Source organism: Octopus bimaculoides, chromosome 15 (genome assembly GCF_046866305.1).
Source record: "Octopus bimaculoides isolate indiv1 chromosome 15, ASM4686630v1, whole genome shotgun sequence".
Classification (NCBI taxonomy): domain Eukaryota; kingdom Metazoa; phylum Mollusca; class Cephalopoda; order Octopoda; family Octopodidae; genus Octopus; species Octopus bimaculoides.
Genome location: NC_142942.1, coordinates 25,095,259 through 25,122,002, shown reverse-complemented (window position 1 = coordinate 25,122,002; position 26,744 = coordinate 25,095,259). Strand labels below are relative to the sequence as shown.

Genomic DNA, 26,744 nt, shown 5'->3' with positions numbered 1-26,744 from the left:
AAATAAAAATAATTTTAAAATTATAAAAAAGATATATCAAAGTACCTTTAATCTGAGACTACATGTTGAAACTAAAACAATTAATTCATGGTAAAGTCACAACAGGCACTTAAAAATTCACATACACAGTTATATTCACTTTTGTTCAAGGCTTACTCTATATTATTTTTAGATATTCAAGTCTTTTGTCAATCATCATCATCTATACCATTGTAACTTGTGAAATTGTACATTAGTTATTGGGTCATAAATGTAAACTTAATTAGTATTATGATCAAAGTGGTAAACACACATAAAATTATTGACAGTGTGTGTGTGTTTTAGATAACTATTATATCTCTGCCATTATGACCTGATACATCAAGTACAAACGAACTTAAGAGGAGAGACTGGGGAGAATATGTCCTATGATATATCCAAGAGTGGACATTTTCATTATAGCTGTATTTTGTAGCTCCTTTATCAAATGTAGTTGGTGATGGAGATGAGGATAGGGAAGAGGTAGGATATTTGGTCAATTTTTTTATATATATAAAAGTATATTTTGTAAATATACAAGGGAAAAGGTATGTCACCTTTACTTTATGTGTGAATGTGCAAGGAGAGACTAAACAATAAAACACTATCTCATCATCATCATTGTTTAACATCTGCTTTCCATGCTGGCAGGGTGGGACGGTTTCACAGGAACCAGCCAGGCAGAAGCTTGCACCAGTCTTCTGTGACTGTTTTTGCAGGATTTTTACAGTTGCATGCCCTTCCTAACACCAATCACCTAGCAGAGTGAACTTAGTGCTTTTTACATGGCACAATCACAGGCGAGGTCGGTTTTGGCAAGGTTTTTACAGCTGGGTGCCTTTCCAAATGCCAACCACTTTACAGTGTGGACTGGATGCTTTTTAAGTGGCACCTGCACTGACAGGGTCACCAAGTAACTTGCAAGACAAAAATCTTTAGAGAGGGGAAGGGCATTGGAGGAGGTGATCTTGTGTCAGATGATGAAAGTGAGACAGAGACAGGTGTCTTGCTGTAGAGGAGGTACAAGGTTACCTGGCCAGTGAGAGAGAGAGAGAGAGAGAGGGAAAGAGAGAGAGGGAGAAAGAGAGAGCAATCAGGAATGAAGACAGGAACAGGTGTGCTGCCACCAAGGAGATACATGGTTTCCCAACCTGAGGGAAATGCAAGAGAAGGAGAGAGAGCAAGATAGAGTTGGTGGTAAAGTGCTGGACATACTAACAAGGGACAGGGATCAGAATATAAATGAGATGGTCAAGTAAAGGCAGAGAGAGAGAGATATAGATGGTGGTAAGTGCCAGGGCATACCCTTGAGGTTCAAAGGTCATAAAATAAGTGGCAGGATATTGCCAAAGAAGCATGATTAGGGAGTGCAGAGGGGAAGTGAGTGGTGAAAACCTGGGTATATATAGAGTAGGAGGGCTACTGGATAGCAATGATACAGAGAAACAGGGCCATTAGGATAGAACTGAAGAATGAGAGTAGGCATAGTACACGAAGGAGGAAATGTGAGGAAGAGAAGAGACGTAGATTGGTTTGTTGGGGGTAGGGTGTGTGAAAAGTTTTCCTGTTATGTGTGGGTGGAACATACAGGTCGAGGGGGCTAGTGGATAGCAATGATACAGTGAGACAGGGTCAAGAGGACAGGATTGGTGGGTGGAAGTTAAGCATAGTGCATGAAGTAGAAATGTGATGAAGAGAAGAGATGTAGTTTGATTTGTTGTAGTATGGTGTGTGAGAAGTTTTCTAAATTTGGGTGGGACACAACACTTATAGAACTCAGTTTCAATGACGTGGGCAGGTCTTCTCAAGAACCTCATATTGCCAGACCATGTCAGTCAATCTCTCATGCACTGTATACATTTATAGATATGCAAATAAATAAAATAGATATATCATGATTGTTTTTGTTTGCTTTTTCCATGCTTGCATGGGTTGGATGAGACCCTTTTTGGTAAATGACAATTCTGATACTAATCCTTACTTTTTGTCAAAGAAGTTACTCTATTTCACTGGTCTTCACACATTAAACTGCAGCCATGTATTTTGTTTATGAGTTCACTACACAAGTGGTGTGAATGCAAAAGTAATTAGACACACACATATGCATGCACACACACACACAAATGCATACATATACAATGGTCTTTCAATCTTAGACTGAGCAAAAGCAAAGATTATGTGCATAATGTTGATGATGTTTAAAACATTTCAAGGTGCTCACAGTCATCTAACAGTCACAATGTGGTCAGTGGAATGTCAACCCATGCATTTTATAGAAAGTTAGAGGTTAGTATTAGCAATGGTGTCCTGGGTGTACTCTAGGCATCCGTGAAGATCAATAGAGCAGTCCTTCTAAACAACTGGTGGTGATGGCAGGTTCATCCTAGGTTTAGGATAAACTCACCAGGTACAGTAGCATTATCAGCTGTTCCAAAATGTAAGGAGAGTGACAAAAGTTCTTCATGCTCTCATTCATCTGAAACATTGATGATCTGAGAAATTTTAGCCAAGGTTGTCACAAAGATCATCCTGATATCTTATTTTACTAAGAAAAGACAAGCAGTTTCTTCTGATTATATCAACTCCAATCAAATATGGGGTTGATATAACCACCTAACCTTGTTACGCCAAATGTGTGTCCTGTACCTATATTAAAAACAGTTACTATTTACTGGTGATGTGCCATGTTTCACTTTTGCCATTGTTTACATATTACTACATTACATTTAATGTTAAAACATTTCTCTTTGGCATATTTATAAATAAGAGACTCTGGAATTCTTTAGATATCTACTTTATTACCACAGAATAGACATAAAATTTTGTTTTTTTAAATATTTACACAATTTAAAAAATATTTACTTATTTACAAATTTGAAAAGATGGTGTCTTTTTTCATCTGGGGTAGCAGTAATTGATAATATCAAGAGTTGTAGCACCAGTTACATCCAAACATTTCACAAAAGAAAAACTTATTGAAAATTATAAAAATAAAACACTATAAAAAAAAGGATGAAACTATTATGTCATTTAAACAAACATGCAAACAATGGCACTTTGAAAAATCCAGAAGCATTTGGCAATCATCATCATCATCATCATCATCGTTTAACGTCCGCTTTCCATGCTAGCATGGGTTGGACGATTTGACTGAGGACTGGTGAAACCGGATGGCAACACCAGGCTCCAGTCTGATTTGGCAGAGTTTCTACAGCTGGATGCCCTTCCTAACGCCAACCACTCAGAGAGTGTAGTGGGTGCTTTTATGTGTCACCCGCACGAAAACGGCCACGCTCGAAATGGTGTCTTTTATGTGCCACCCGCACAAGCCAGTCCAGGGGCACTGGCAACGATCTCGCTCGAAAATCCTACAGGAGCCAGTCAGGCGGTACTGGCAACGGCCACGCTCAAAATGGTGCATCTCATGTGCCACCCGCACAAGAACCAGTCCAGGGACACTGGCAACGATCTTACTTGGCTTGCCGGGTCTTCTCACGCACAGCACATTTCCAAAGGTCTCGGTCAGTAGTCATCGCCTCGCAAAGAAATTTCTATAGACAATAACAAGAACAGGTTCACTAAAGTCTTGAGCTAAAAAAGAGGTATTACACATGAATCAGCTCGCTGGAGACAGTAAGAGAGATATGTCACAAAAATTTTGCCACCTTATTTGAAAAACAAAAAAGACAAAGAGAAAAGTAACATACATCTTCTCAAAAAAATCTACCCTCAATGGATCAATTGAAGAAAACCCTGGATTATGTAGCTCGTCTTTGAAACTGAGAATGAGGTGAGACAACAGACCAAGTTAGTGCATTTGTTCTCAAGTTTAGGAAATTATAACACAAGTGTCATGGTTAAAGACATTGGGTTGGACATTTGACTTTTGTCTCTTTATGACCCTTATGGTATAATACAGGCAGGTTGTCAGCAGCAAAGTGATCAGAAATGACATGTTGAGTGAGGTCTGCATAGATATACAGGTCCTAATGAGTACCAAATATCAAAGATCCATCCTGAAGCTATACCTCATCATGAGTGCAGAAACAAAAGTGGTGCAATCGATGTTGCAGGGCAGAAATGCCAGTTGTTATATGTGTTGAAGAGGCACTTGAAGATTCCCAAGGAAGTGGAAAGGCACAAGAGGAGAGAAAGTGGCATGCAGCAACGGAGCTAGCATGCAACAACAGCAGCAGGGCCCAAAAGTTACTGTTTCCACAATAAAACTGGTCAAAGCTGTAAGGTTGGCTGGGGAGAATTAATCTGTTAACTTTATCCATGGTGCCAGAGAGATATTTTTCAAAAATTTTGCCAACTTGACTAGAATTTATTGAAAATAAATTATAGCTGGGGGAAAAGTAACATATATCTACCTCTCAAAAAGCAGATGGGTTTTGAGTGTACCCTCAAAGAAACAACCAAAGGACACCCCTTTAATTGTTACTTTGAGAGACAGTAAAGAAAAAAAAAAAACTTAACAAAAGGAAACCAACAAGCCAAAACAAAAGGTGTACCATTTCAGTTGTAATCCTTGGTGCTACATGTGACTATTCTTTGTTGTAATCTAGTTTATTTCACCATTTTGAGCATTGCCCACAGAAAAGTTTCAGTTCCCATATTATGTGTATTGTTGATGGCTCTGTTTCAATTCTTTAATTAAAATTATTGTATCTAACCTTTCTGCTGTATACCTATGCTTAGTGCTAGTTGTGTCTATGGTTTTTAAAGAATTTGTGAGTGGAGTACTTATTTCAGTTAAATATTTCTGTATTTCTTTATATATTTAGTGCAGCCTTTTGTATTTTGTGTGTGCTGAAATTAGAAATTACATATATTTCCATGTATAACACAACCTTTAGATAAGACGAGGTCAAAATTTGTAAAAAAGCTCATGAATTTATTTCATAGCTGTAGTATAAGACGACTGCTAGGGCTACTAGACGAAAGAAACAGGCTTGGAAGGACTGGAAGAACAGTGGTAGCAGGGAATTGTATCAGACTGCCAGAAGGGAAGCCAGGCGACAGGTTTATTTAGCCAGAGGGGAAGCAGATAAGAAAAAAATTGCCTATATTCTGCGCCGTGAGGACCAAAGACTTGAAGTATTTCGTGTTGCAAGACAGTGTGTGAGAGAGAATCGTGATGTAGGAAAGAAATGTGTTCGCATGGATGATGGCTCACTTGCACTAAATGAGGCTGCAAAGAAAGAGGCTTGGAGACGTCACTACGAAAGATTGCTCAATAAAGAGAATGAATGGGAGAAAGAGAGTCTGCCGAATGTCGACAAAACAGAGGGATCAGCTATCCGAGTTGACAGTACCATGGTAGATAAAGCAATTAAGAGTATGAAGACAGGGAAGGCCCCCGGGCCATCAGGAATCACTGCAGAGATGCTCAAAATATCTGGCAGTGTTGGCTATAGCCTAGTCACCTGTATTGTTAACCAGGTGATACACGAAGGAGTCATACCTAATGACTGGTGTAGCAGCACCATAGTCAACTGCTACAAAGGTAAAGATGATGCTTTAGATACAAATAATTACAGAGGTATCAAGTTGTTGGATCAGGTAATGAAAGTCACGGAGAGAGTCATTAGGGAGAGAGTCAGTTTAGATGAGATGCAGTTTGGGTTCGTGCCAGGGAAAAGCACCACTAATGCTATATTTCTGGTAAGAGAGCTGCAGGAGAAATACCTAGCCAAAGATAAACTTCTGTACTTGGATTTCGTTGACATGGAGAAAGCCTTTGACAGGGTCTCTCGATCCCTTATCAGGTGGTCAATGAGGAAACTAGGGATAGATGAATGGTTAGTGAGAGCTGTGCGAGCCATGTACAGAGACGCTGTCAATAAGGTGAGGGTTGGCAACGAGTACAGTGAAGAATTCTGGGTAGAGATAGGGGTCCACCAAGGTTCAGTCCTCAGCCAACTCCTATTTATCATAGTCCTTCAAGCAATAACACAGGAATTCAAGGCAGGATGCCCCTGGGAGCTCCTCTATGCTGATGACCTTGTGCTAATTGCGGAGTCACTATCAGAACTAGAAGAGAAGTTTCAGGTATGGAAGCAAGGACTAGAATCAAAGGGCCTTAGAGTCAACATAGCTAAAACCAAAGTCCTAATAAGTAGGAAGATAGACCAAACACAAACCCCTTCAGATAGTTGGCCCTGCTCAATCTGTAGAAAAGGCATAGGTAGAAACTCTATAAGATGTACCCAGTGTAAGCTATGGACACATAAGAGGTGCAGCAATATCAGAGGAAGACTAACTAGGAAGTTAGTTTTTATATGTGGCAGATGTTCAGGAGCAATAAACACTGAAAATGTGCAGAAAACAACTTCTGCCACATTCCAGGGAGAAAAACTAGATGTGGTTGATAGCTTCTGCTATCTAGGTGATCAAGTTAGTAGTGGGGGAGGGTGCGCTGAAAGTGTAGCTGCTAGAATAAGAATAGCCTGGGCAGAGTTCAGAGAGCTCTTACCTCTGCTGGTGACAAAGGCCTCTCACTCAGAGTAAAAGGCAGACTGTATGACGCATGTGTACGAACAGCCATGCTACATGGCAGTGAAACATGGGCCATAACTGCTGAGGACATGCGTAAGCTTGCAAGGAATGAAGCCAGTATTCTCCGATGGATGTGTAATGTTAGTGTGCATACTTGACAGAGTGTAAGTACCTTGAGAGAAAAGTTGAACCTAAGAAGCATCAGTTGTGGTGTGCAAGAGAGACGATTGCGCTGGTATGGTCATGTGGCAAGAATGGATGAGGATAGCTGTGTGAAAAAGTGCCACACCCCAGCGGTTGAAGGAACCTGTGGAAGAGGTTGACCTAGGAAGACCTGGGATGAGGTGGTGAAGCACGACCTTCGAACATCAGGCTTCACCAAAGCAATGATTTGTGACTGAGACCTTTGGAAATATGCCGTGCCTAAGAATACCCAGCAAGCCAAGTGAGCCCATAATCCGAGGCCTCTGCCAGGGGTGTAGCCAGCCCACTTATGCGTACCTTTCTTTCATTGGACACTAAACTCTGCTTGCGAAGACCTGTTGAGGCAAGTGAAATCGAAATCGAACCAAATTTGACGACTGGCACCCATGCCAACCTCTCCTTCACTGGACACTAAACTCGTGATGGCACCTGTACCAGTGGAGCGCTAAGAGTACCGTCCGAGCGTGTTCATTGCCGGAGCAGCTGTCTGGCTTCCGTGCCAGTGGCACATAAATAGCACCATTTGAGCGTGATCGTTACCAGCGTCGCCTTACTGGCACTTGTGCGAGGTCTTTACCAGCGCCGCTGGACTGGATCCTGTGCAGGTGGCATGTTAAATACACCATTTTGAACATGGCCGTTGCCAGTACCGCCTGACTGGCCATCGTGCCGGTGGCACATAAAAGCACCCACTACACTCTCAGACCAGTTAGCATTAGGAAGGGCATCCAGCTGTAGAAACCAGATTGGAGCCTTGTGTAGCTATCTGGTTTGCCAGTTCTCAGTCAAATCGTCCAACCCATGCTAGCATGGAAAGCGGATGTTAAACGAGGATGATGAACTGTGTACAGGCTAGCTTTTGCAACAACAGGTATCTTTAGAAATATTAGTCATATAAAGATGATATTATTACAAATGTTTTTTTTTTACTTGCTACATCCTTGGAAATTGAAATAAACAAAATAACAAATCCATTTCTATATTATGTTTTTTCATACACACACCACCTAATAGGGAACTGGATTAAAACTTTATCACTATCATAACAACCGCTAACAATATGATAATGGTGGTTCATATGACTGAAATGTTCTAAACAGTTACAGTCAGTCTGGCATATTAATAACCATTTACCTACACTTCATATAAGATCATAAACTGTCTTGTCAAGTGAAATTTATAATTATTTTATACCCATATCAATATGCAGAGATTTTAAAGCAACAGTAGGCTGGTGCAATCGTTTTATGAACAGGAAAAAATCTGGTAATAAGGGAGAAAATAAAAATCACTCAAAAACTCCCGAGATTTTTCCATCACAAAGTAACCAGCTTTCACCAGTTCATCATCCAGCTGAGAAAAAAAGCATCAGTTTTCATTGTCTCATATTGGAAATATAGATGAAACTCCATTAAACTTTGACATGCTGGGTAACAAAACGGTAGATTTGAAAGGAGTAAAAACAGTGGACATTAAAAGCACAGGATATGAGAAAACGAGGTTTATGGTGATATTATGCAGCATGGCTGACAGTACAAAATTAAAACCTATGGTTATTTTTAAACGTAAAACATAGCCCAAAACAGATTTTCTCCCTGGCGTTTTTGTTCATTTTCACGAGAAAGTGTTGATGGATGAGAGTGGTGTGAAATTATGGATTGAGACTATTTGTAAAAGTGGCCAAGTGGAATACGAAACGAACGCAGCTTATTGGTTTGGGATATGTTTCGTAGCCATGTAACGACAAATATTAAAACCCAGTTAGCCAAAACCAATACTGATATTGCTGTTATTCCTGATGGTTTGACTTCTATTGTACAGCCACTTGATGTCAGTTTAAACAAACCATTTAAAGATAATGTGAGAGAGCAATGGAATGACAGGATGATGAATGGAGAAAATCTTTTACAAATGGTGGAGCTATGCATGCTACCTCACTTGAAGTTCTCTGTGATTTTGTTATAAAGGCATGGGACAAAGTTAAAGTAGAAAATGTGATAGAATCATTTAAAAAAATGCAGTATCTCTAATGCCATGGATGGTACTGAAGATGATATTCTGTACAATAGTAATGACAAAGTTGATTTTGATTCACCAGAGCCAGACTGGAATCCTTATGATGATGACATATGTAATGAATCTTGTGATATATGTGAGAAACTTTTAGAAACAGATAGTGATGATTGTGAAGAATTTGATGGGTTTTAGATAAATACATGTGGCAGGTTTGATGTTTTATTAATATTATTTATTTTGATAGGAAAAAAAAAATTATAATGTCTTATGTTTTAAATACACCTACTGTAAAATAACTTTATTGGAAAATTAAGGTTGTGTGTGATCCAAATTGTGTTATTTGCCATCAAATGATAATAGATATTTTATTAAAAATATAAATATGTAATTCTAAATGTTATTACTACAGTTATACATCACTATTAGAATTTTTGAAAGGTTAATGAAAGATAAAGGTTACTGTGAGCACAACCATAACTCAATGCTTACATTTTCTCAGCTTAGCTTGCATAGATAAAAGTTGATTTCAATGATTTAGAATTATCTCTCAAATAGGCTATTTATTATGAAGATATGCCAATAACATATAAAGTAAAAATGTTTTTATTACCTATATTATACTTTTTTTAATATCTTGTTAATCTGTTCATGTATGTCTGTGGTTACCACACCGAGGTTGCAGTTAACTTGCTCGTAACATCACTTAAAATTTAAAGTTTGGTTTTTAGAAAGATAGTAGATGACCCTAAATTTTTAGGGTAAATTTTAGGATTTAAAGGTCATGTTATATGCAAAAATATACAGTACTTTCCTTATTTTTAGATATGTTTATTCCAACTGTATCAGTTTTATATACTACCTTAAATTGAATGAAGACTTTTCTTCCAGTCTGCCCACAGATATATGTGTGATGTGTGTCAGCTTTTGGGTGATGCAGTCTAAATTTTGTCAATGAATTTCTTGTTTTTGTGTCTAGTTTCTTCAGGATTTTTAATCATGCACAAATGAGATGTGGTCCAAAATCCATTGAAGAGGGTTATCATTCCAAATTAGAACTGACTTACACAATGACAAGCCATCTAACCCATGCCAGCATAGAAACACAGATATGAGACAACGACATTCCAGTTTACAATGCTGAAGCTGTGCCTTGCTACTGGGACAATTCATTTTATCATGTAGCTAGACATCAGCTAGTTTTTAATAAATGCTTCCATCTTTTTTCTCAAGTTAGTTTTTTAAAGATGATTCTAGTAATATGTTTATCTTTAGAGCCTATCCAAGCAATAAATTCTTTTGATTCTGTCTGCAGTCTTATAATATTGTCTTATTTATCAGTAACTGATTTTTACAATTCCTTCTGTTCTTTACAAAGGTTGCTTTTGTTGAGGTGTTCATACAAACTATGAGAAATCAGCAAGCAGTTTTTAGAGTTATCTACCTCTGTAATTTAGTAGAAGGATTAATTTTCTTGGCATTAACCGTTTTGCTATTAATTATTTTATCAAAGCATTTGGCAATATAAGAGTGCTTCAGCCTATATTTTTCTTCTTTTTCTTTACTTGGTTGAAGCTTTTCTGTTTTGTATATTTAATTACCTGTAAAGGGCTTGTTTATCATCTCAAAACATTTTATTTTGTTTGATTTGTTTCTAAAATACTATGTTCTCACTTTCAACTACTGAATTAATATTTCATATTAAAATCCTGTTTGTCTTGAATTCTGAGTTTCTATGAAATTTTATTTCTATTTTATTTATTTTTGGTACATTTTGGGTTTTGCTGTTTCAAGCTATTTTCTTCCTCTTGCAATTTATCTGCTGTTGAATCTTTTGTTTTCAAATGGAATCAATTTTAGGCTTCCTAGTATTCTTCCTTATCATGATACCTACTGATATAATTATGCACACACTGTACACACACTTTTTGTTTTAAACTATTATATCTGTTTTAATCATTTTCTCTGTTATTATGTCATATAATCAGCTTGTTTGATTAGGGTTCTATTTTTCATATTGAATGACAGTGTACTAGTTGTAGTCTGTCTACAGTTTATATAAATTTTATCTCTTTAGACTTCTACTAAATTTGGTCTTAGAGCATTTGTCATTTGTGTTGGCATTAATTATTCTCCATTAATATTCATTATTTGACCATGTTAGGTTTTGTAGTTTTAAACAGAAGTTTCAACCATGAATCAATAAAACATTATGCAACATAAAATTTAAAAAAAGAGCCTTAATTAAACAACCATGCATCACAAATAATTATGCAACAAATATGTGAAATAACATGGCTTTAAATCAACATCATAATTTCACAGATCCAAGACTAAGCACCTCCTAAACGAAAGCATTAAATAAAATAAAGGAAAACAAAAACAAAATAAAAGGAGGACAGCTACTCACTGAGAATCAGATTGTTGTGATCTCCTGAGAACCCTGTTTTGATTAAGTATTCTTTACCCTCTCAGAATAACAAAGCATTTGCTCATTTGAAACTAACCATTATACATATTTCATAAAATTTATCCAAGAGCAGGACACTCTTGTTTTCATCTTCACATCTTACACTTCAAGGAAAGTTAAGGTTTTATCAGCGACTTGGCTACTGTCTTTTCAAACTAATGTATCAATTTTTTTCTCACTGTGCCTCTTGAACTTACCCCCATATTGTTAGTGCATAATACAAGTAGTATTGCCAGGTCAAGATGTTTTAGAAATTGACAATAATGCATCACCTGAAACAATTAAATTCACCATACTTCTTATTAATGTTCAGAGAATCACATGAGTCTACATTATTTTTGTCTTCCATTAACCCTCTGCAGAATGTCATATTGCACAACCTGGTCAAACATGGTGGGATTCATTCCTTGCTAACAGCACAACTTGGTTTTTCTCTATTGTCGTATGATTTGAGCTAAACATTACAACAGTGTAGAACAGTGGTTCTCAACCAATTTTTACAGCCCCTTTGATTCCTATTTTACTCAGGTGGATGCTCATAGACATTTGATGTTTAAAATAATTGTATTATATTTTTATGATTAAATATTATTGGGAACTGTATAAAAAAAATTGTTAAAATATTTTGCGTATTGTAGGAGTATAACTGACTTATTGCACATGTATTTTAAGAACCACAGCTTGAGAAACACTGGTGTAGATCATGGGACAATGGCCTGTCTGCTTAAGGGCAACTACAGATAGCTTTTTCCAGTAGTGGAAGAACTGAACTTAGCACTGCAAGACGGCAAAATAGTCATTAATTCTATGGTTTTGTAACTGTCTACTTCCAGTCATGTTATGTATCTCGAGTTAGATGTGTCAGTTGTTAACAACTGAGTTTCTTTATGCTTGTGATCAGATATGAACCTGACCTCCTTAGTACAAATGTGTTTATTTCAACACATATCAGTTAGCTTCCAAGTAACAATGTTGTCAACTTATTCTTAAACATTATCTTTTATACAATAGTGACAGATAAATCCAAGAATTCATTTTATCATGTAGCTAGACAACAGCTAGTTTTTAATTTCAATGAGTTAGCATTTTCAAATTCATATTGAAACAATTCTACAAACAGTTTTAATATTAAATTTTCAGAAGTTTTTATCAACTCGATTCACTGTTTTAATAAATATTATAGTTTACAGCTGTTTTACTTCATAATTTAGAAGCATTTAATGAAAAGTAAACAATTAACAAGTGAATTCCATAATATACATCCTGAATGTAAGCATTTCAGTTAAAAGTATGAATGTCACAATTACATTTCCTTATTCATTGAATTTTACGTTTTCTGTATTTGCAAGAAATAAGTACAGAAATTTATATAACTTAATGTATAACACACCAAAAATTGCATTCCGAAGATTTCTTATGGAATAGAAAATACTTCAGCTCAGACTCTCATAAGAGTACTGCTTCCATATCTAAAGCAGTAGTGTAACTGCTATGAAGCATTGTAAACTCCGATACATAAAGCTGTCTAACTAATAACCTTGAATCACCAAGACATTACAACCCAACATTACATCCTACTTCTGTCTCTTCTATGGATAGAACAACAGTTTCTGTGTATAAGATACCATCCAAGAGTACACAAGCTATCTGATTCTTTAGCTCTCATTATCATTACTCATCATTACAACTCTGTATTAAACACTTTGATGAGTCCTTACTTCCCAAAACAGTAACAATCCGGAACTCTTTCACTGCTCAGGCTTCTCTAATAATATGGACATTCCTCCTCACCTCTGAACTGAATAAAATCTATTACATTATTTAGGCACGGATACCAGTTTTATATAGCTAGAATAGCTTACATGATTGCCGGACTATATAACCTGAATACAGTTGCCCACCTGTTCATGCTGACATGGGTTGAACAGAAGTTTTTGAGGCACCGTTATGGCTGTATGCCTTTCCTGTTGCCAACTCTTTAAATCACTTCTTACAACAAGCAAGGATATAGTGTACCTTTTCTAAAGATCAGGTGCACCCAATATTAACAATACATATTGCTAATGCAAAATACAATGATCAATGACAAAGATGATGATGATGAGTCTACGTTGACATTTGTATGGTAAAACTTTTGGGTTGCTATTCTATGAACTGACACTGGTGTATCTACTACAGTTACATCTATGGCAAAGCATATTTGCAAGGAAACTGCATAAAGTGTATGCATTAGTCATTCCCATTCATGCTGAAAGCATGCCTGAACACGACAAATTTTCGTTTCCTTTCTGTCCCTTACAAACTCTATAAGTCAATCGAAACATCATCATCAACATCATTATAATATACATACTGACTATATTTGTTTGCAAGTTCATTTTTTATCTCCATACTTGTGTGAGAATGCAAACATTAATTTTGCTTATGACATTTGAAAATACAATATGAAATCTAAGCAACAAATAAGAAGTAAGAAAACTACCTTAAAAGTTATCAAGTAGATACTTGATAACTTGATATTAGTGACTATATTCATGGAAATATCTAAATACTTAAAACTATACAGAAGGAAGGCTATATGGAGTTGATTGATTTGATGGTAGGACTGTCATTTAGCACAATTCTGCTCAATCAGAACTGACTTAGAGTTAACAACAACACTATACCAGAATAACACAAACCTCATACATATACACACACACACACACTTCACCATGAAGGTCATATAAAGCTGTAAATTTACACATACACTATGAGTAATGGCTAATTGTGTAGCCAATTAATTTATTAATACAATAACTTGTGGCTTGCCCAACATAAGTGAAAACAATTGTGCTGTATTTGTGGTGATGGAGGTTGCTGTTACTTATCTGTGCCTCTGTTTTAGCCACCTTCTTGTGTTATCTGACAGTAAAAATGCATGCTGTCTGGTGTGACAAGAATGGAGACACATATTGCTCAGCTGTCTCAATTAATTACTGCCAAAAATGTTCTTTTTACAGGGCACAAGAAGATTGAATCATGTGATGGCTTGATGCTGGTTGCTTGCTTAACAGACCAATCACATAAAACTATTGTGATTTGATCTGACTTGTTACCTAACAGTTAGGTTTTGAATCATTGCTAGTTTCTTTTTATTTTTCACTCAGTCATTGGACCGCAGCTACTGTGTGTTAAGAAGCTTGCTTCCCAACTACATGGTTCTGGGTATGTCCCACGGCATGGCTTCTTGGGAAAGTGTCATCTACTATAGTCCCAGGCCAACCAAAACCTTGTGAGTGGATTTGGTAGATGGAAACTGAAGGAAGCCTGTCTGCTTGACAACTGGTGTTGGTGTGTTTACATCCCCGTAACTTAGCGGTTCAGCAAAAGAGACTGGGGTGGGGGTCGATTCATCGACTAAAAGTTCAAGGTGGTGCCTTAGTATGGCCACAGTTTAATGACTGAAACAAGTAAAAGATAAACAAATTGACTCCAGAAACCCAGAGCTTATTTTTTCACAGCTGATATTTATATCAGTTTCTTTTGCTGAACTGCTAGGATACAGGATGTAAACAAACAATGACTGTTTGCCAAACAATTATGGTGGGGCAGAAACAAAGACAAAGACACACATGTACATAAAATAAGTTTTCACAGTTTTCCTCAACCAGATTCACTCACACTACATTAATCAGCCCAGGGTTTCAGCAGAAGATATTTGCCCAAAGTGCCACACACTGAGAAATTTACCACGAACCATGTTGCTGCAAATTAAACTTCTGAACCACACAACCTTGCTTGTACTTACATACAGCCATACACACACACACACACTGTATACATACATACATACATATATATATACACACACACACAATGTATGCATAAATATATACACATACACAATGTATACATACATATACACATACACCTATATACATATATATATGCATATAAATATGTATATATATTTATATACATATAGATATACATGTATTATATATATGTATGCATATATTTACATATATACATACACACAACACATACATAAGGTCAATTTGCATGCAACACTTATAAAAATTGTTTTTGTTGTGGGTTCTTTCATGATTTAGGAATGTCAGATGAGGTATAATGTGTAGAAGAGAGAGAGAAAGAAAGAATTAGAATATAGACTAACAGAAGAGGGAAGGACTAATTTTTATTGGACAAAAAACCAAGAGCGGAAAATATTGTTCCTGCAAATCTTGCATTTATGATGCATTTTATTCCATGCTAACCATCTTTCTCTTTGATCTCCTCCCTGAGACACAATTTCCACATCTCTCATTCACTAAGATGCTACCTAATTCATAGTTGGTTTTTGGAAGTTATCATTTCTCGAACAATATTTGAAGGCAAACATCTGTATCAATAGGACTGTATCCAAATCTATGCTACCAGTTTATCCTTTTTTCATTTAATCAAGTTACCGGTCATTTGCCCTGTAGTATACTTTTATTTCTATACATATACCCTTCGTTATTCTAAAAAATTAAAACTTATACACATGGAATATTTGAATGAAAGAAGGCGGCGATTGGTGCGAGAAAGGAAGGTTAGACAAAAAATACAAGTACAAGCCCAGAGAAACAGCGAGTTATGCGGACTTTTCAAATATACAACAGGAAATTCCATGTCAAATAGACGCATTTTTCAGCCACAGAAAAACTGTTCAATTTAGAAATGCAGAAAAATGATGAAGATTATCCGAAGAAGATGTCATCACTTTATTTATATATTTTACGTTAGCCTAATTTATTCTATATTCACATAACCCGTCGTTTTCGACGGGTACTCTGTTGGTATGCATGCGTGTGTGCGTGCGCACTAGTGTTTATGTAACGTTTATACTCTGTACATTTTTATTATATTGGTTTGCAAGATAAGATATTTATTTCATGGTATTAAAAAATCGGCACACTAATAATTAGAACATCGAAGCATACATTTTTTAGATAGTAGACCATTACAATTATCAAAATCTAAAAATTATCAAAAAAAAAAAAAATCAGATGTATATGGAAAAAGATGAGGGCGCCGAATTCTAAGTATCGGCCAGTGCTGAAGTGATGTAGTTTACTTCTCTCTTGTGAAAACCACGATCGGTGCTAGATTTGAGCATTTACAGAGATTTATAGAGGAAACATGATAAAAATTGGATTAAACGAAACCCCTTTTATTCTCATGCACAGCGGCGTAAGAGAAATGAAAGTACTACAGCCGGGAATCGAAACCAGTAAACAGTCGTGACTTATTTAGGGGTTACTTGTACGGCGTTTGCTTTGTTCTTTCACATTAATTAAAACCAAAATAATTTCTATTAATAATACAAATTCTTAAAACAAGATCGGCTGACCAGTCATGTAATTGTGAAATAAGGGATATAGTTTGGAGACATAAGTCGGTGCTTGTTTTTTTACACGGTGACATTAATTACCTAAAATGTTAGCTGAAAATAAAAATAGCAGTTCGATAAATATAGAAAGCAACAGGCAATCACACATACATATTCATACACACACATACACAAAAACGTGTGTGGATGCATGTATGTGTATATATTTGCATATATATATATATATATATATATATATATATATATATATATATATATATATATAGTTGCATGTGATGTGTGTATTTTTGTGTGAATGAAAGGCAAATAAATATATTTATAGCTTACCTGGATTAATTAAATTGGAATGCAATAATGCTGAATAGAATAAACAGATATACAAAATACTAAACGAAAACAATCCAACGGTAAAGAAAAGCTTACTCTTTCTTTCTCTCCACTCTATCATTTATCTAATCATCTAGTAATCAATCCAATAACGAGTCTTTTTTTTTAGCGAAATCATTAAAGAAATATCTACCTATCCTTCCCTCACTCACGTCTCATCAATTGAGCTGTACTTCCCTGTCTTTCTCTAGTTGTGTCTTTCTGTCTTCGCTAGTTTTCGATTTCACTGTTGGCCTTACTAGGAGCAAACAACTCGTGCTTTTCAAGAGATGCTCTTTTTCACATTAAAATAGCATCACGTCTACACGCACATTTAAGAGAGACATATATCTATGTACAGATTCATCCATATGTATGTCTCTGTAGTGAGTTGATGTAAAATCGTTCAGAAAAATAAAAAGGAAAGTAATATGAGTTAAAAAAAAATAAGAGAATACAATGATTCAATCAGAGTCCATATTTAGTTTCCTTTTAGTGCGGTGAGGTTGAAATAGAAATGACATCCACTATAAACTATAATTTATCAACGTCAGTTGACTACTGTAAAATCTTACACTTTTTTTTTTTTTTTTATCTAACACAAGGTGATTTCTTTAAAACAGCATTGCATCTACTTCGAAATCGCTTCGCTCCGTTTCTGTCAAAGATATAATTTATTTATTTGTGAATGCATATGTAATCTTTAGTTTCACACCGTTACTTTACTGCTGCTGCTAATAACATTTGCAAACACTCCCTACAGGCGTGTATACTATACATAGCTCGAAACTAATTTCTCCTGTTCGTTTCCAACCTTTTATATACTGTTAATATTTTCGCCTACTCTCTCTTTCTCACTAATATTCTGTCTTACACTTCTGTTCTTTTTTCTTAATTCATGCATCCATCTAATTATTCTCTCTCTCTTTCTATTTTGTTCTGTCGATTTAGTCTTCAACACACTCTTTCTGTCTTTTAGCGCTTTTTACAGATACTATATTCACCCCCTCGTACTGTTGCACTGCTCCGGTACTCTCTTCACATTCATCACACTTTTGTAATATACCATACACCACTGTTGTAGTCTACTATGCACTCCTATTCATGTGTTTTCTTTTACTTCTTTCAAATTACTCTTTCTCTAATTTTTTTTTTGTTTCATATCGTTTGGTTGAAACAGTCACTCCTCTCACCTGTAAAGATGGACAACATCTGATTTTTTGCCTTGAATACTTTTAATATTATTTATTTTGTTTCTTAGACAAAGGAATACGAAGAGTGTCTGTAGTTTTCGTTGGCCTTCTCACCGGGGGAAGTCCTTGCTGATGTTCTGTTTGAAATTGAGGATAAGAGTGAGCTGAAAATTACAGTTTGAGAATAATAGTTTAAGCAAATATTTTATTAAAGGTTGTTGAAGACACATTGTGCTGATGTAGGGTGGTGAGACTTGTGTATCAAATGGGTGGTGCAGAGGTTGCTGTATTTTGTGGTGCAAGTCCAGTTAAAAGGGACAGAGCATGATACACCAGCAGGGTAAGGCCTGCAACATGATTGCCATTTTCTTTTAATGCTATCTAAAGCGTCTATGTATGTAGTGGTTGCTCAGAATTAGGTAGAAGTGAGCAGTATTCTGATGTGATGTTCAAGAGCTGAAGTATTTTTGTCCCTGAATAGGTAGACTGGCTTTGAACTCTGGTTTTGGTTGTTGAAGACTATCATTGTAAAGCCTTGCACATACATTTATTGATATTGTGTCTTGTGTGTATCTAATGTAAATTGTATTGCATGTGAATGACGGGTCTATAGGAAAAGACGGATAGGGAGTTATCATTAGCACTTGAGTAACTATTGTTAAAGGTATCAGGAAACAGTCATTTACATGTTGAAAGGATAACGTGTAAGAAATAACAGTACACCAGAGTAAATGGAATTCCGTCGTCACACACTATTATAGAATGGTCTTAGTAGAAAGTTTTGGTCTAAGACGCGGATATCTATGGCATGTAACTTTGCAGGAAGGGTTTCATGTCAATCACTGTGGAAGGCAAGAATATTGTTTTTCAAGAGTAAGAGAGCTTTGCTGTGAATTTCCGATAGATTTAAGCATGTAGAAGTTGCACAGAGAGTTACTAGGACAAGGAAAAAATTCGATGTGATAAAAGTTAATTTGTTTATGACTTTGTATCACGTTTTAAATACTGGCAGAGAGAGAGAGAGAGAGAGAGAGGTGTTTGGTGATATTAAGAGTTAGTTCTGGAGAACAATGAGGACAATGGAACATACAAATGCATCAAAATATTAAAAATAAAATACATCGAAGTGCTTGAAAACAATTTAATACCTGTGGCATCTTAATCTTAAACGTAACTAGGTGGACAATACACCTTACTTCCTTTCGATGAATTTTTCAGTTCTATTCGAGTAATGTCAAGGATGTCTACTGATACAATTCGATACTGATGTTCGATTCCTTTGGATACCCGGTTCAAATACAAATATTTTACCTTTTTTTATTCACTTATGTATCTATTTATTGATTCATTTTGTCTAAATCTTGACTAGCTCTTGACATCGTATACCGACAATTTTGCCAAATTACTTCAAAGAGCTAAAGTGTCGTCAACTCATGGATAGGGAATCGCTGAAATTACTAGATAAGTTTTGAAACAAATGAAGATTCATTTGGTGGTATTGTACCGAAGGTAGAAACACACCATTCCTCCTCAGAATCCGCATTACTATGAAGCTGAAGTGAGACTGTTTCCTTTTCTTTTATTGCCTATTACCGGCGCACATAGAGGGGACAATACAGTATGATCTGGTGGTCATATACAACAAAGGAGAGTAAAAATTTAAAATGACTGAATGAAAAGCCGAGTGGGACACAAAAGTCATTTACATACAATGAAAGACAATATGGGGTTTAAAAGACAGGAATGCTCCGACCCCACGAGCCCTGTCTTCTCTACCGACACCTTTGGTAATCTCTATGACGTGCTCACGCAGGGCCTTTCACTCCCAACATACGTGCTACACGCGTCCATCTTTTTTGGAACATACACTCTGACAGACACTTCCTTTCCAGCCCCACCTTCCTTTTCAAGTGAGAAGTGAAAACATTCACCAAAGCGAGGCCGGAGACAAAGCTGTCTGTCACAATACCTTTCATTCTCAACTTCTATATCACCTCTCTCGCAATTGCTACTACAACGAGAAAACAATTCTTACCTCCTTCCGTAAGGAAATCCGGCGGGTTAATTTTTAGAATTGATTCAGACGATAACTGTACTCTTCTCCCATCTGACAACAGATGTTCTGCATAAGTCCACACTTCTGATATACCCGGACACTGAACAATAGCGTGCAGGACGGTTTCCACGTCCTACCCGCATCTTGAACAGGCCGACGGCCCAGGGTGGCCGTGTCTGGTGAGCTTATCCCGAACAGACAGGGCTCCTCGGTAACACTGCCAGGCCAAAGACTTTTGGAAATTATCCAGTGTTCTCGGCCCGAATGTTCTTCGAAACAGGTTGTCTAACTGATTGTCATCGAGATCCAGGGTCCTTCCCTGGGCATCACCATTTCCAGCCTCTACCAAGCCTACTATAGTAAGCCGCAGTGGTACCGAAACCGTTGGCGTTGTCCGAGTTGCGGAACTGGAGGAGAGCCTTGTGGCACTCCGTATACCAGGTACCTAAACTCGATCTTCGACGAAACCAGTTTCCTCTACCACCAAAACTAGTAAAGCTGGAGAACATCCGCTTAGCGGGCGGCGACCACACCCGTTCACCATCCAGGTAGAGCCATCTCAGCCATCTCAGCGCATGCTTGCGTATCAACAGCCATGACATCCCTAACCCACACTTTAATGGCTTTTGACAGCAAATAGAACGTCTTACAAGTGGAGTGGAGTTCTTCCACAAAAAGCGAAAGCTTTGCCTCTCCAATTTGCACAACCACGAATCTGGACAAGGAACGACGGTTAGGCGGTAGACGATGACCGATGTGATAAACACATTAGCCACCTCTGCCCTCCCTATCAAGGATAGCCACCGCCATGACCAGGTCTTGATTATGTGGATCACCTTGCTCGATACTTCGGACCAGTTCTTTTCTATCTGGAGACCTGGACTAAACCAGATTCCTAGCAACTTAACCGGGCCCTCCGTCCAGCCGCCAACGACGCTATTCGAAGGTATCGACCTGCCCCTCCAGGTGCCGAGTTGCAAGCCGACTGATTTTTCCCGATTAATTTTTGCTCCTGTCACCGTCTCGTAAACCTTGTTGGTTTCGCCTACTTTCTGTGTGTGTTCCATCTTGGTCACGATGATAGTGTTGTCGTCCGCGTACGCCGTAACCGATCCTCCACCTCCTGGGTTCGTCGGGATGCCACTCAGCTTTCGCAGCAATGGCTCGAGGGCCACTACGTATAAAAGCGGAGAGAGTGGACACCCTTGGCAAACCGACCGCTTGATGCAGAACGGCTCTGAAAGAAAGCCGTTCACCCGAACGATCGGAGTCGATGTTGTCGTACAACTGTATGATCCACCTGAAGAAACCAAGACCCAGTCCAAACTGCACGAGAACAGAAACTAGGTAACGATTGTCTACCCTATATGAAGCTGAAGTGAGACTGTTTGTCATACATTGCTTGTCTTGTCTTAAATAGTCCCAAAATGGACAAACGCAGGTTTTCTACGATTGGTCATGTGGTGATGTAATACATTGAGCAAGTCTGTTGTTGAAATTGGACACTTTAGTTGTCCAATCGGATCATTTGACAGACCAATCCAGTGCGGCAAAACATTGTTTGCTCTCTGGAGCCTGATAGCATCTATAAATAAAAGAATTTCCTCCGACCTGGTTCAGAGAGGAGAGTTAGGATATGAGAGACTCCAAGAAAGGATGTCACATATTTTTGTTCCTGTCTGCCCAGCACACATCACCAAATTCTAACTGATTTGAGAAGCAAATGTATATATTTTCTTCAGATAGTATCATCGTGAAGTAATCAACTTGTTGCTGTACAAGTTCATTTAGCGCTTGAATAAAACGTAGCAGTTAATTGCAACTCATTGCCTTGTATTTCTTTCCACTGTTTATACGACATTTTGGAACCAAGAACAAGTAATTATATCAGAACCAGAGACACGCTAATCAACTCGCTAAAATCTAAAGACCACAACAAATTGGAATGGGAATTGGAGAAGGTATATTTCTGTCGATAGACAGGGATATTTCAGAGATACGTATTTTGAGATAAATCTCTTCTAGCGATAAATTCTATTGATCAGGCAAATTACAATGCCAGGGACATTGCACCTAAATGCGATCAACAAAGAAAACATCCCATCAAAAATCAATACTCTTGAAGGAAGATACGCCAGTGACATTGAAATTAACTCTCTGATAGCTCAATTTGTGACATTTGAAGTTTCTGTGGGATAGATATCTGATGTTGTTTGACTGGACATCGTAGATTATCTTGATAAAAAAAAAAAAGCTTTTGGCAAAGCACCCAATGTAAGAGATCTGTAAAACTTTGCCAACTTCTACTGGTAATTTCTCCCAAATTTGCTACAGTTGATCGAACACATTTAAAAAATCTTAATCAATGCTTTCAAAATTTTTAGTTACAATCTCGGGGGGAAAAAAACATCTTTTTCTTGCATGCAATTACAGTTGATATTAATTTAGATTTATATCGACGTGAGCGAATGTTTTAGCTGTGCTTTTTATTAGCACTCATCCCCCACAGAAATAGACCCCTATAAATATTCTAGCTACCACTTACAGTCGTTTTACTTTGTTTATCTTTGTTTAATTGCTGATGCCTTCGAGAAAGATATGTACATCACACATTCTCAGGTCTTCTCTCTGTTGCAAAACAATTGTTTCAAATAAGTACCATTTGAACCAATGGAGGTGATATAATCGACTTACCTACTCGCCCGAAATTTCTGGTATTGTGCCAAAATTTGAAAATAATATTGATACATAAGGGAGCGAGCTTAGAGAATCGTTAGCTCGCGGGGCAAAATGCTTTGCGGCATGTCGACTGTCTTTACATTCTGAGTTCAAACTAAGCACCACATTATTTACATTTGACGGATATTTGTCCTCATCTTGTTTGTTGTTAACACAACGCTTCGGTTGATATACCCTCCAGCCTTCATCAGGTGTCTTGGGGAAATTTCGAACCTGGGTTCGAATTCCTAAGGTATTTTTCGATGTTATTATTATTATTATTATTATTATTAATATTATTCAGGTTACTGCCTGGAATCGAACTTAGAATCAGTAGCCCGCGCTTTTAACCACTACGCCATATGCCCGTGGGCAATTATGGAGTGAATTTTAGGTCTTATAAATCTAATATTCTATCCTTCCTTAATACCGGTTCCCATATCTGCACTCGGTCTGCTTAGGAGGTTGTTGTATCCTAGCATATGTACCGCTTCTCTTAGTTTTCGTATTTTCCAGTGATGTTCTCTGTCTATTATTTTAAGTTCATCCCACAGGAAGGGGTCTCCATTTTTCCATACATGATAAGCTATACCCAATTTATCAGTATCTCTCCGTCTCACAGCGATGTTCCTTAACCCTTATTTTGAGGGGGCGACATGTTTCGCCTTTGTATAACCTACCACAGTTGCATGGAATGGAGTACACGCAGTTTTTGATCATATTCTCTTCTATTGGTGGTTTTACTCGTAGGAGATATTTTCGAAGTGTTGTATTAATCGGTTTATATGGATCGTATTTGAAGCTGACACACCAAATAACATATCTGAAGCTAGCGCGCACACACACACACACTATTGAGCCTATTTCAAGTTGATACACTTATGAGTTTGGTTGCAATTGACACACCAATGGCTCTGTTTCAAGTTGGCTGTTGGCACACTTACGAATCTATTTGCAGATGAGATATTAACGGGCGGTGAATTAGCAGAATCGTTAGAGCGTCGGATTAGCATGTCTCGTGATGACTGTTTCTGCTCTCTGTCAGCTGAGTTCAAATACCTCCGAGGTCAATTTTTCCTTTCATCTCTTAAATGTTGGAAATTAAAGTAACAGTCCAGCTCTGATATCGATTTATTGTCTCACTCACTGAATCAGCTAACTGAGGGGGTCAAGAAAGGAACTTCATATCACGGCCCCATCAGTGCTTTTACCGCCTCTTCTGTGCACCCAACAAAATAGGCCTGATTCAAACTGGCCACCGATGGCCCTGTTCGAAACTGATACGCATACAGGTATTTCTTTCTGAAGTTGGCATGCTATTAAGTTAGACATAGCCTGGGCCTATACTGACCGAAACTTATCAAAGTCATATATATATATATATATATATATATATATATATATATATATATATATATATATATATATATATATATATATATATATATATACTACACACACATACACAGAGGTTTGTATTAAAAGGTTTGTTTTGAAAAGTGTCATAGATGTAAAAAGCGCTGTCATATTTATGATTTATTGGAGTAATTTTCTGTTAAATAAAAAGATCAACATCTTTTGGTAGGAAATCCATCAATGGTTTCTTCTACCGTTTTAAATGGATGCATCATTTTCTGTCATTAATAAAATTGTCATTTTTGACGATATGGTTATGCTCGTGTGTTAATAACTGTTTCTAATATGTGCACAAGGCCTGAAAGTTGAAAGAAGTTAGTCGATACCATCGCCAGTACCTGACTCGTACAATATTTCATCGATCTGGAAAGATGAAAGGCAAAGTCAACATCGGCGGGATTTAAACTAAGAGCGTAAAGAGCCAGAGGAAATAAAAGAAAGCAATTTTTCGACGTTCGACCGATTCTGTTATCTCGTTATTTTTCCATATGCTGATAAAATGTTATAGTAATTGTTATATTTCCCTCGGGAGACTCGCAGAGAAAAGACAACGAGTTGTACAATTTAATTATTACATTTATTATTCAATTACATACAAAGAACGCACTCACCCAATGTTCGTTGTAAATAAACAAGAATCATGTCCGCCATATATATTAATGACATTTTACTACGACAGTCACACAAGACAACAACAATGAAACAATGAACTCAGACGAACCACATTGACACAGGACTTCAGACGAACACAAATCCAACAGTCCATATAACAGTAATGAAGAAAATGCATATGATAAGATGAAAGATAATATAGTCTTTAAGGAAAAACCTGTACATTTACAGGAAATTTGATGGAATGAACATCGTCTTGGCATTTTGCCTCAATTTCTATTGGTTACTGTCTTCAAACAACTCTCGTAGAGCTAATTATCCACATACACGCAACGCAAACAACGTTTACCAAAACTCATGCACACTTGTAATCACTTAGAAATTATTCCTGTTAATAAACTCATGTGAAATTGGATTCCCTAAAATGTTCAAATAAACTTATAAATGATGTAAAACCATCAACGTTCACTTTAAGCCGTCAATCAATTCCTACTCGTTGAATCATGTAATACCGGTTATCATTGTTGTACCCATTTATACAACAATGATAACCGGTTGTATAACCCATTTATAATTTATATGGCTCTTCTCAATAAATTATAGCTCCTATCTTGCGTTAAATTACAACTTTGAAAATCATTGATTTTCGAAGATTTCTTTATTATTAATTATCAACTTATTTTGCTGTTGCTGCTGCTGCTGAAGTTGTTGTTGTTCAAGTAATTAGAACAAGTAGAAGTTGATAGCTTGCCACCAATTTTAGCTCTGTCCCGGATCCATGACCTTAATTTTTTTATTTTTCAACTTTGTAGATAAATTGTAATATACTGTGTCTTTTGGTGCTGGAAATAAATGAATTAAGCTGAAATTGAAATTTTGGTTTCTGTTGTGAAATTCTCAAATAAAAAATAGAAAGTACGCACGCACTCATGCGCGCGCGCGCACACATACACACACACACACACACACACACACACATCTAATTGATAAATTAGTCAACACAAAGTCTATTTTTCTAGACACAGTATCAAAGACAAGAGTTGTGTTTAATTTTTGCTGTTGCTGTTGTTACCACGCTTAGTGTTATTGTTGCTGTTGTTGATGCTGCTGCTTTGGTAGTTTTAATAGTCTTGTAGTTGATGCTGCAGTCACCGTTGCTGAGGTCGCAAGCTGTTGCTGAAGTTTCTGCGGTAGTTTTTGTTGCAGTTTCTACTTTTATTGAAATTGTAGTGTTGACAGTTGTGGAGGCCTTCGTTCGTTGTCATTTTCTGTTCTTGCTGTAGGCAGAAAGCCTAAGGGTATTAGTGTTTCAGGTTTCACCTGTATTAAAATCTCCAACCCCTTCTCAACACACTTTTCTTTTCAGAATCCTTATATTTCCAGCAGAAAACTCGGGTCTTCCAAAACCACATATTTGAATCCTACACCAGAAATCTACTTCTGGTGGTAGGTTTGAAATTTTTACGCGGATTACTCACAGTCCTAAGTAAATCGGTATCTGTGAAATGGTCAGTTTTTTGTGCGGTGGAGAGTTTCTGGAAAAAATTCCCCGGGCTTATAGGTATGTCCTACTAAAGTGTTGCCTTGCCATATGTTTCTTAAACAGAGTTCAGTTTGATCTGAAATATACGCTCTAATTTGTATCTTTTCGACGAGACGCAACAGTACAGAATTATTTTTCCTTCTGTTTGGTATAAAGGTATTGCAGTATATTCTTTTCTACTCTAGGCACAAGGCCCAACATTTTTGGGGAGGGGACTAGTCGATTAGATCGACTCCAGAACGCAACTGGTACTTAAT

General features: G+C 37.0%; 1 protein-coding gene across 7 annotated transcripts in view; it reads right to left on the bottom strand.

The window, feature by feature from the left end:
• The window catches only part of LOC106872103 (pyroglutamyl-peptidase 1), a 48,722-nt gene extending 30,808 nt beyond the window's left edge, over positions 1-17,914 (bottom strand). For 3 of the 7 annotated variants that reach the window (XR_016244444.1, XR_016244443.1, XM_089363609.1), the window contains exon 1: positions 16,911-17,914. The gene's annotated coding sequence lies outside the window, so the exon portion shown is untranslated. The remainder of the gene's footprint in view (positions 1-16,910) is intronic. The other 4 variants (XM_089363610.1, XM_052973203.2, XM_014918963.3 and 1 more) reach the window with 4 other exon arrangements.
• Positions 17,915-26,744: the final 8,830 nt, after the last annotated feature.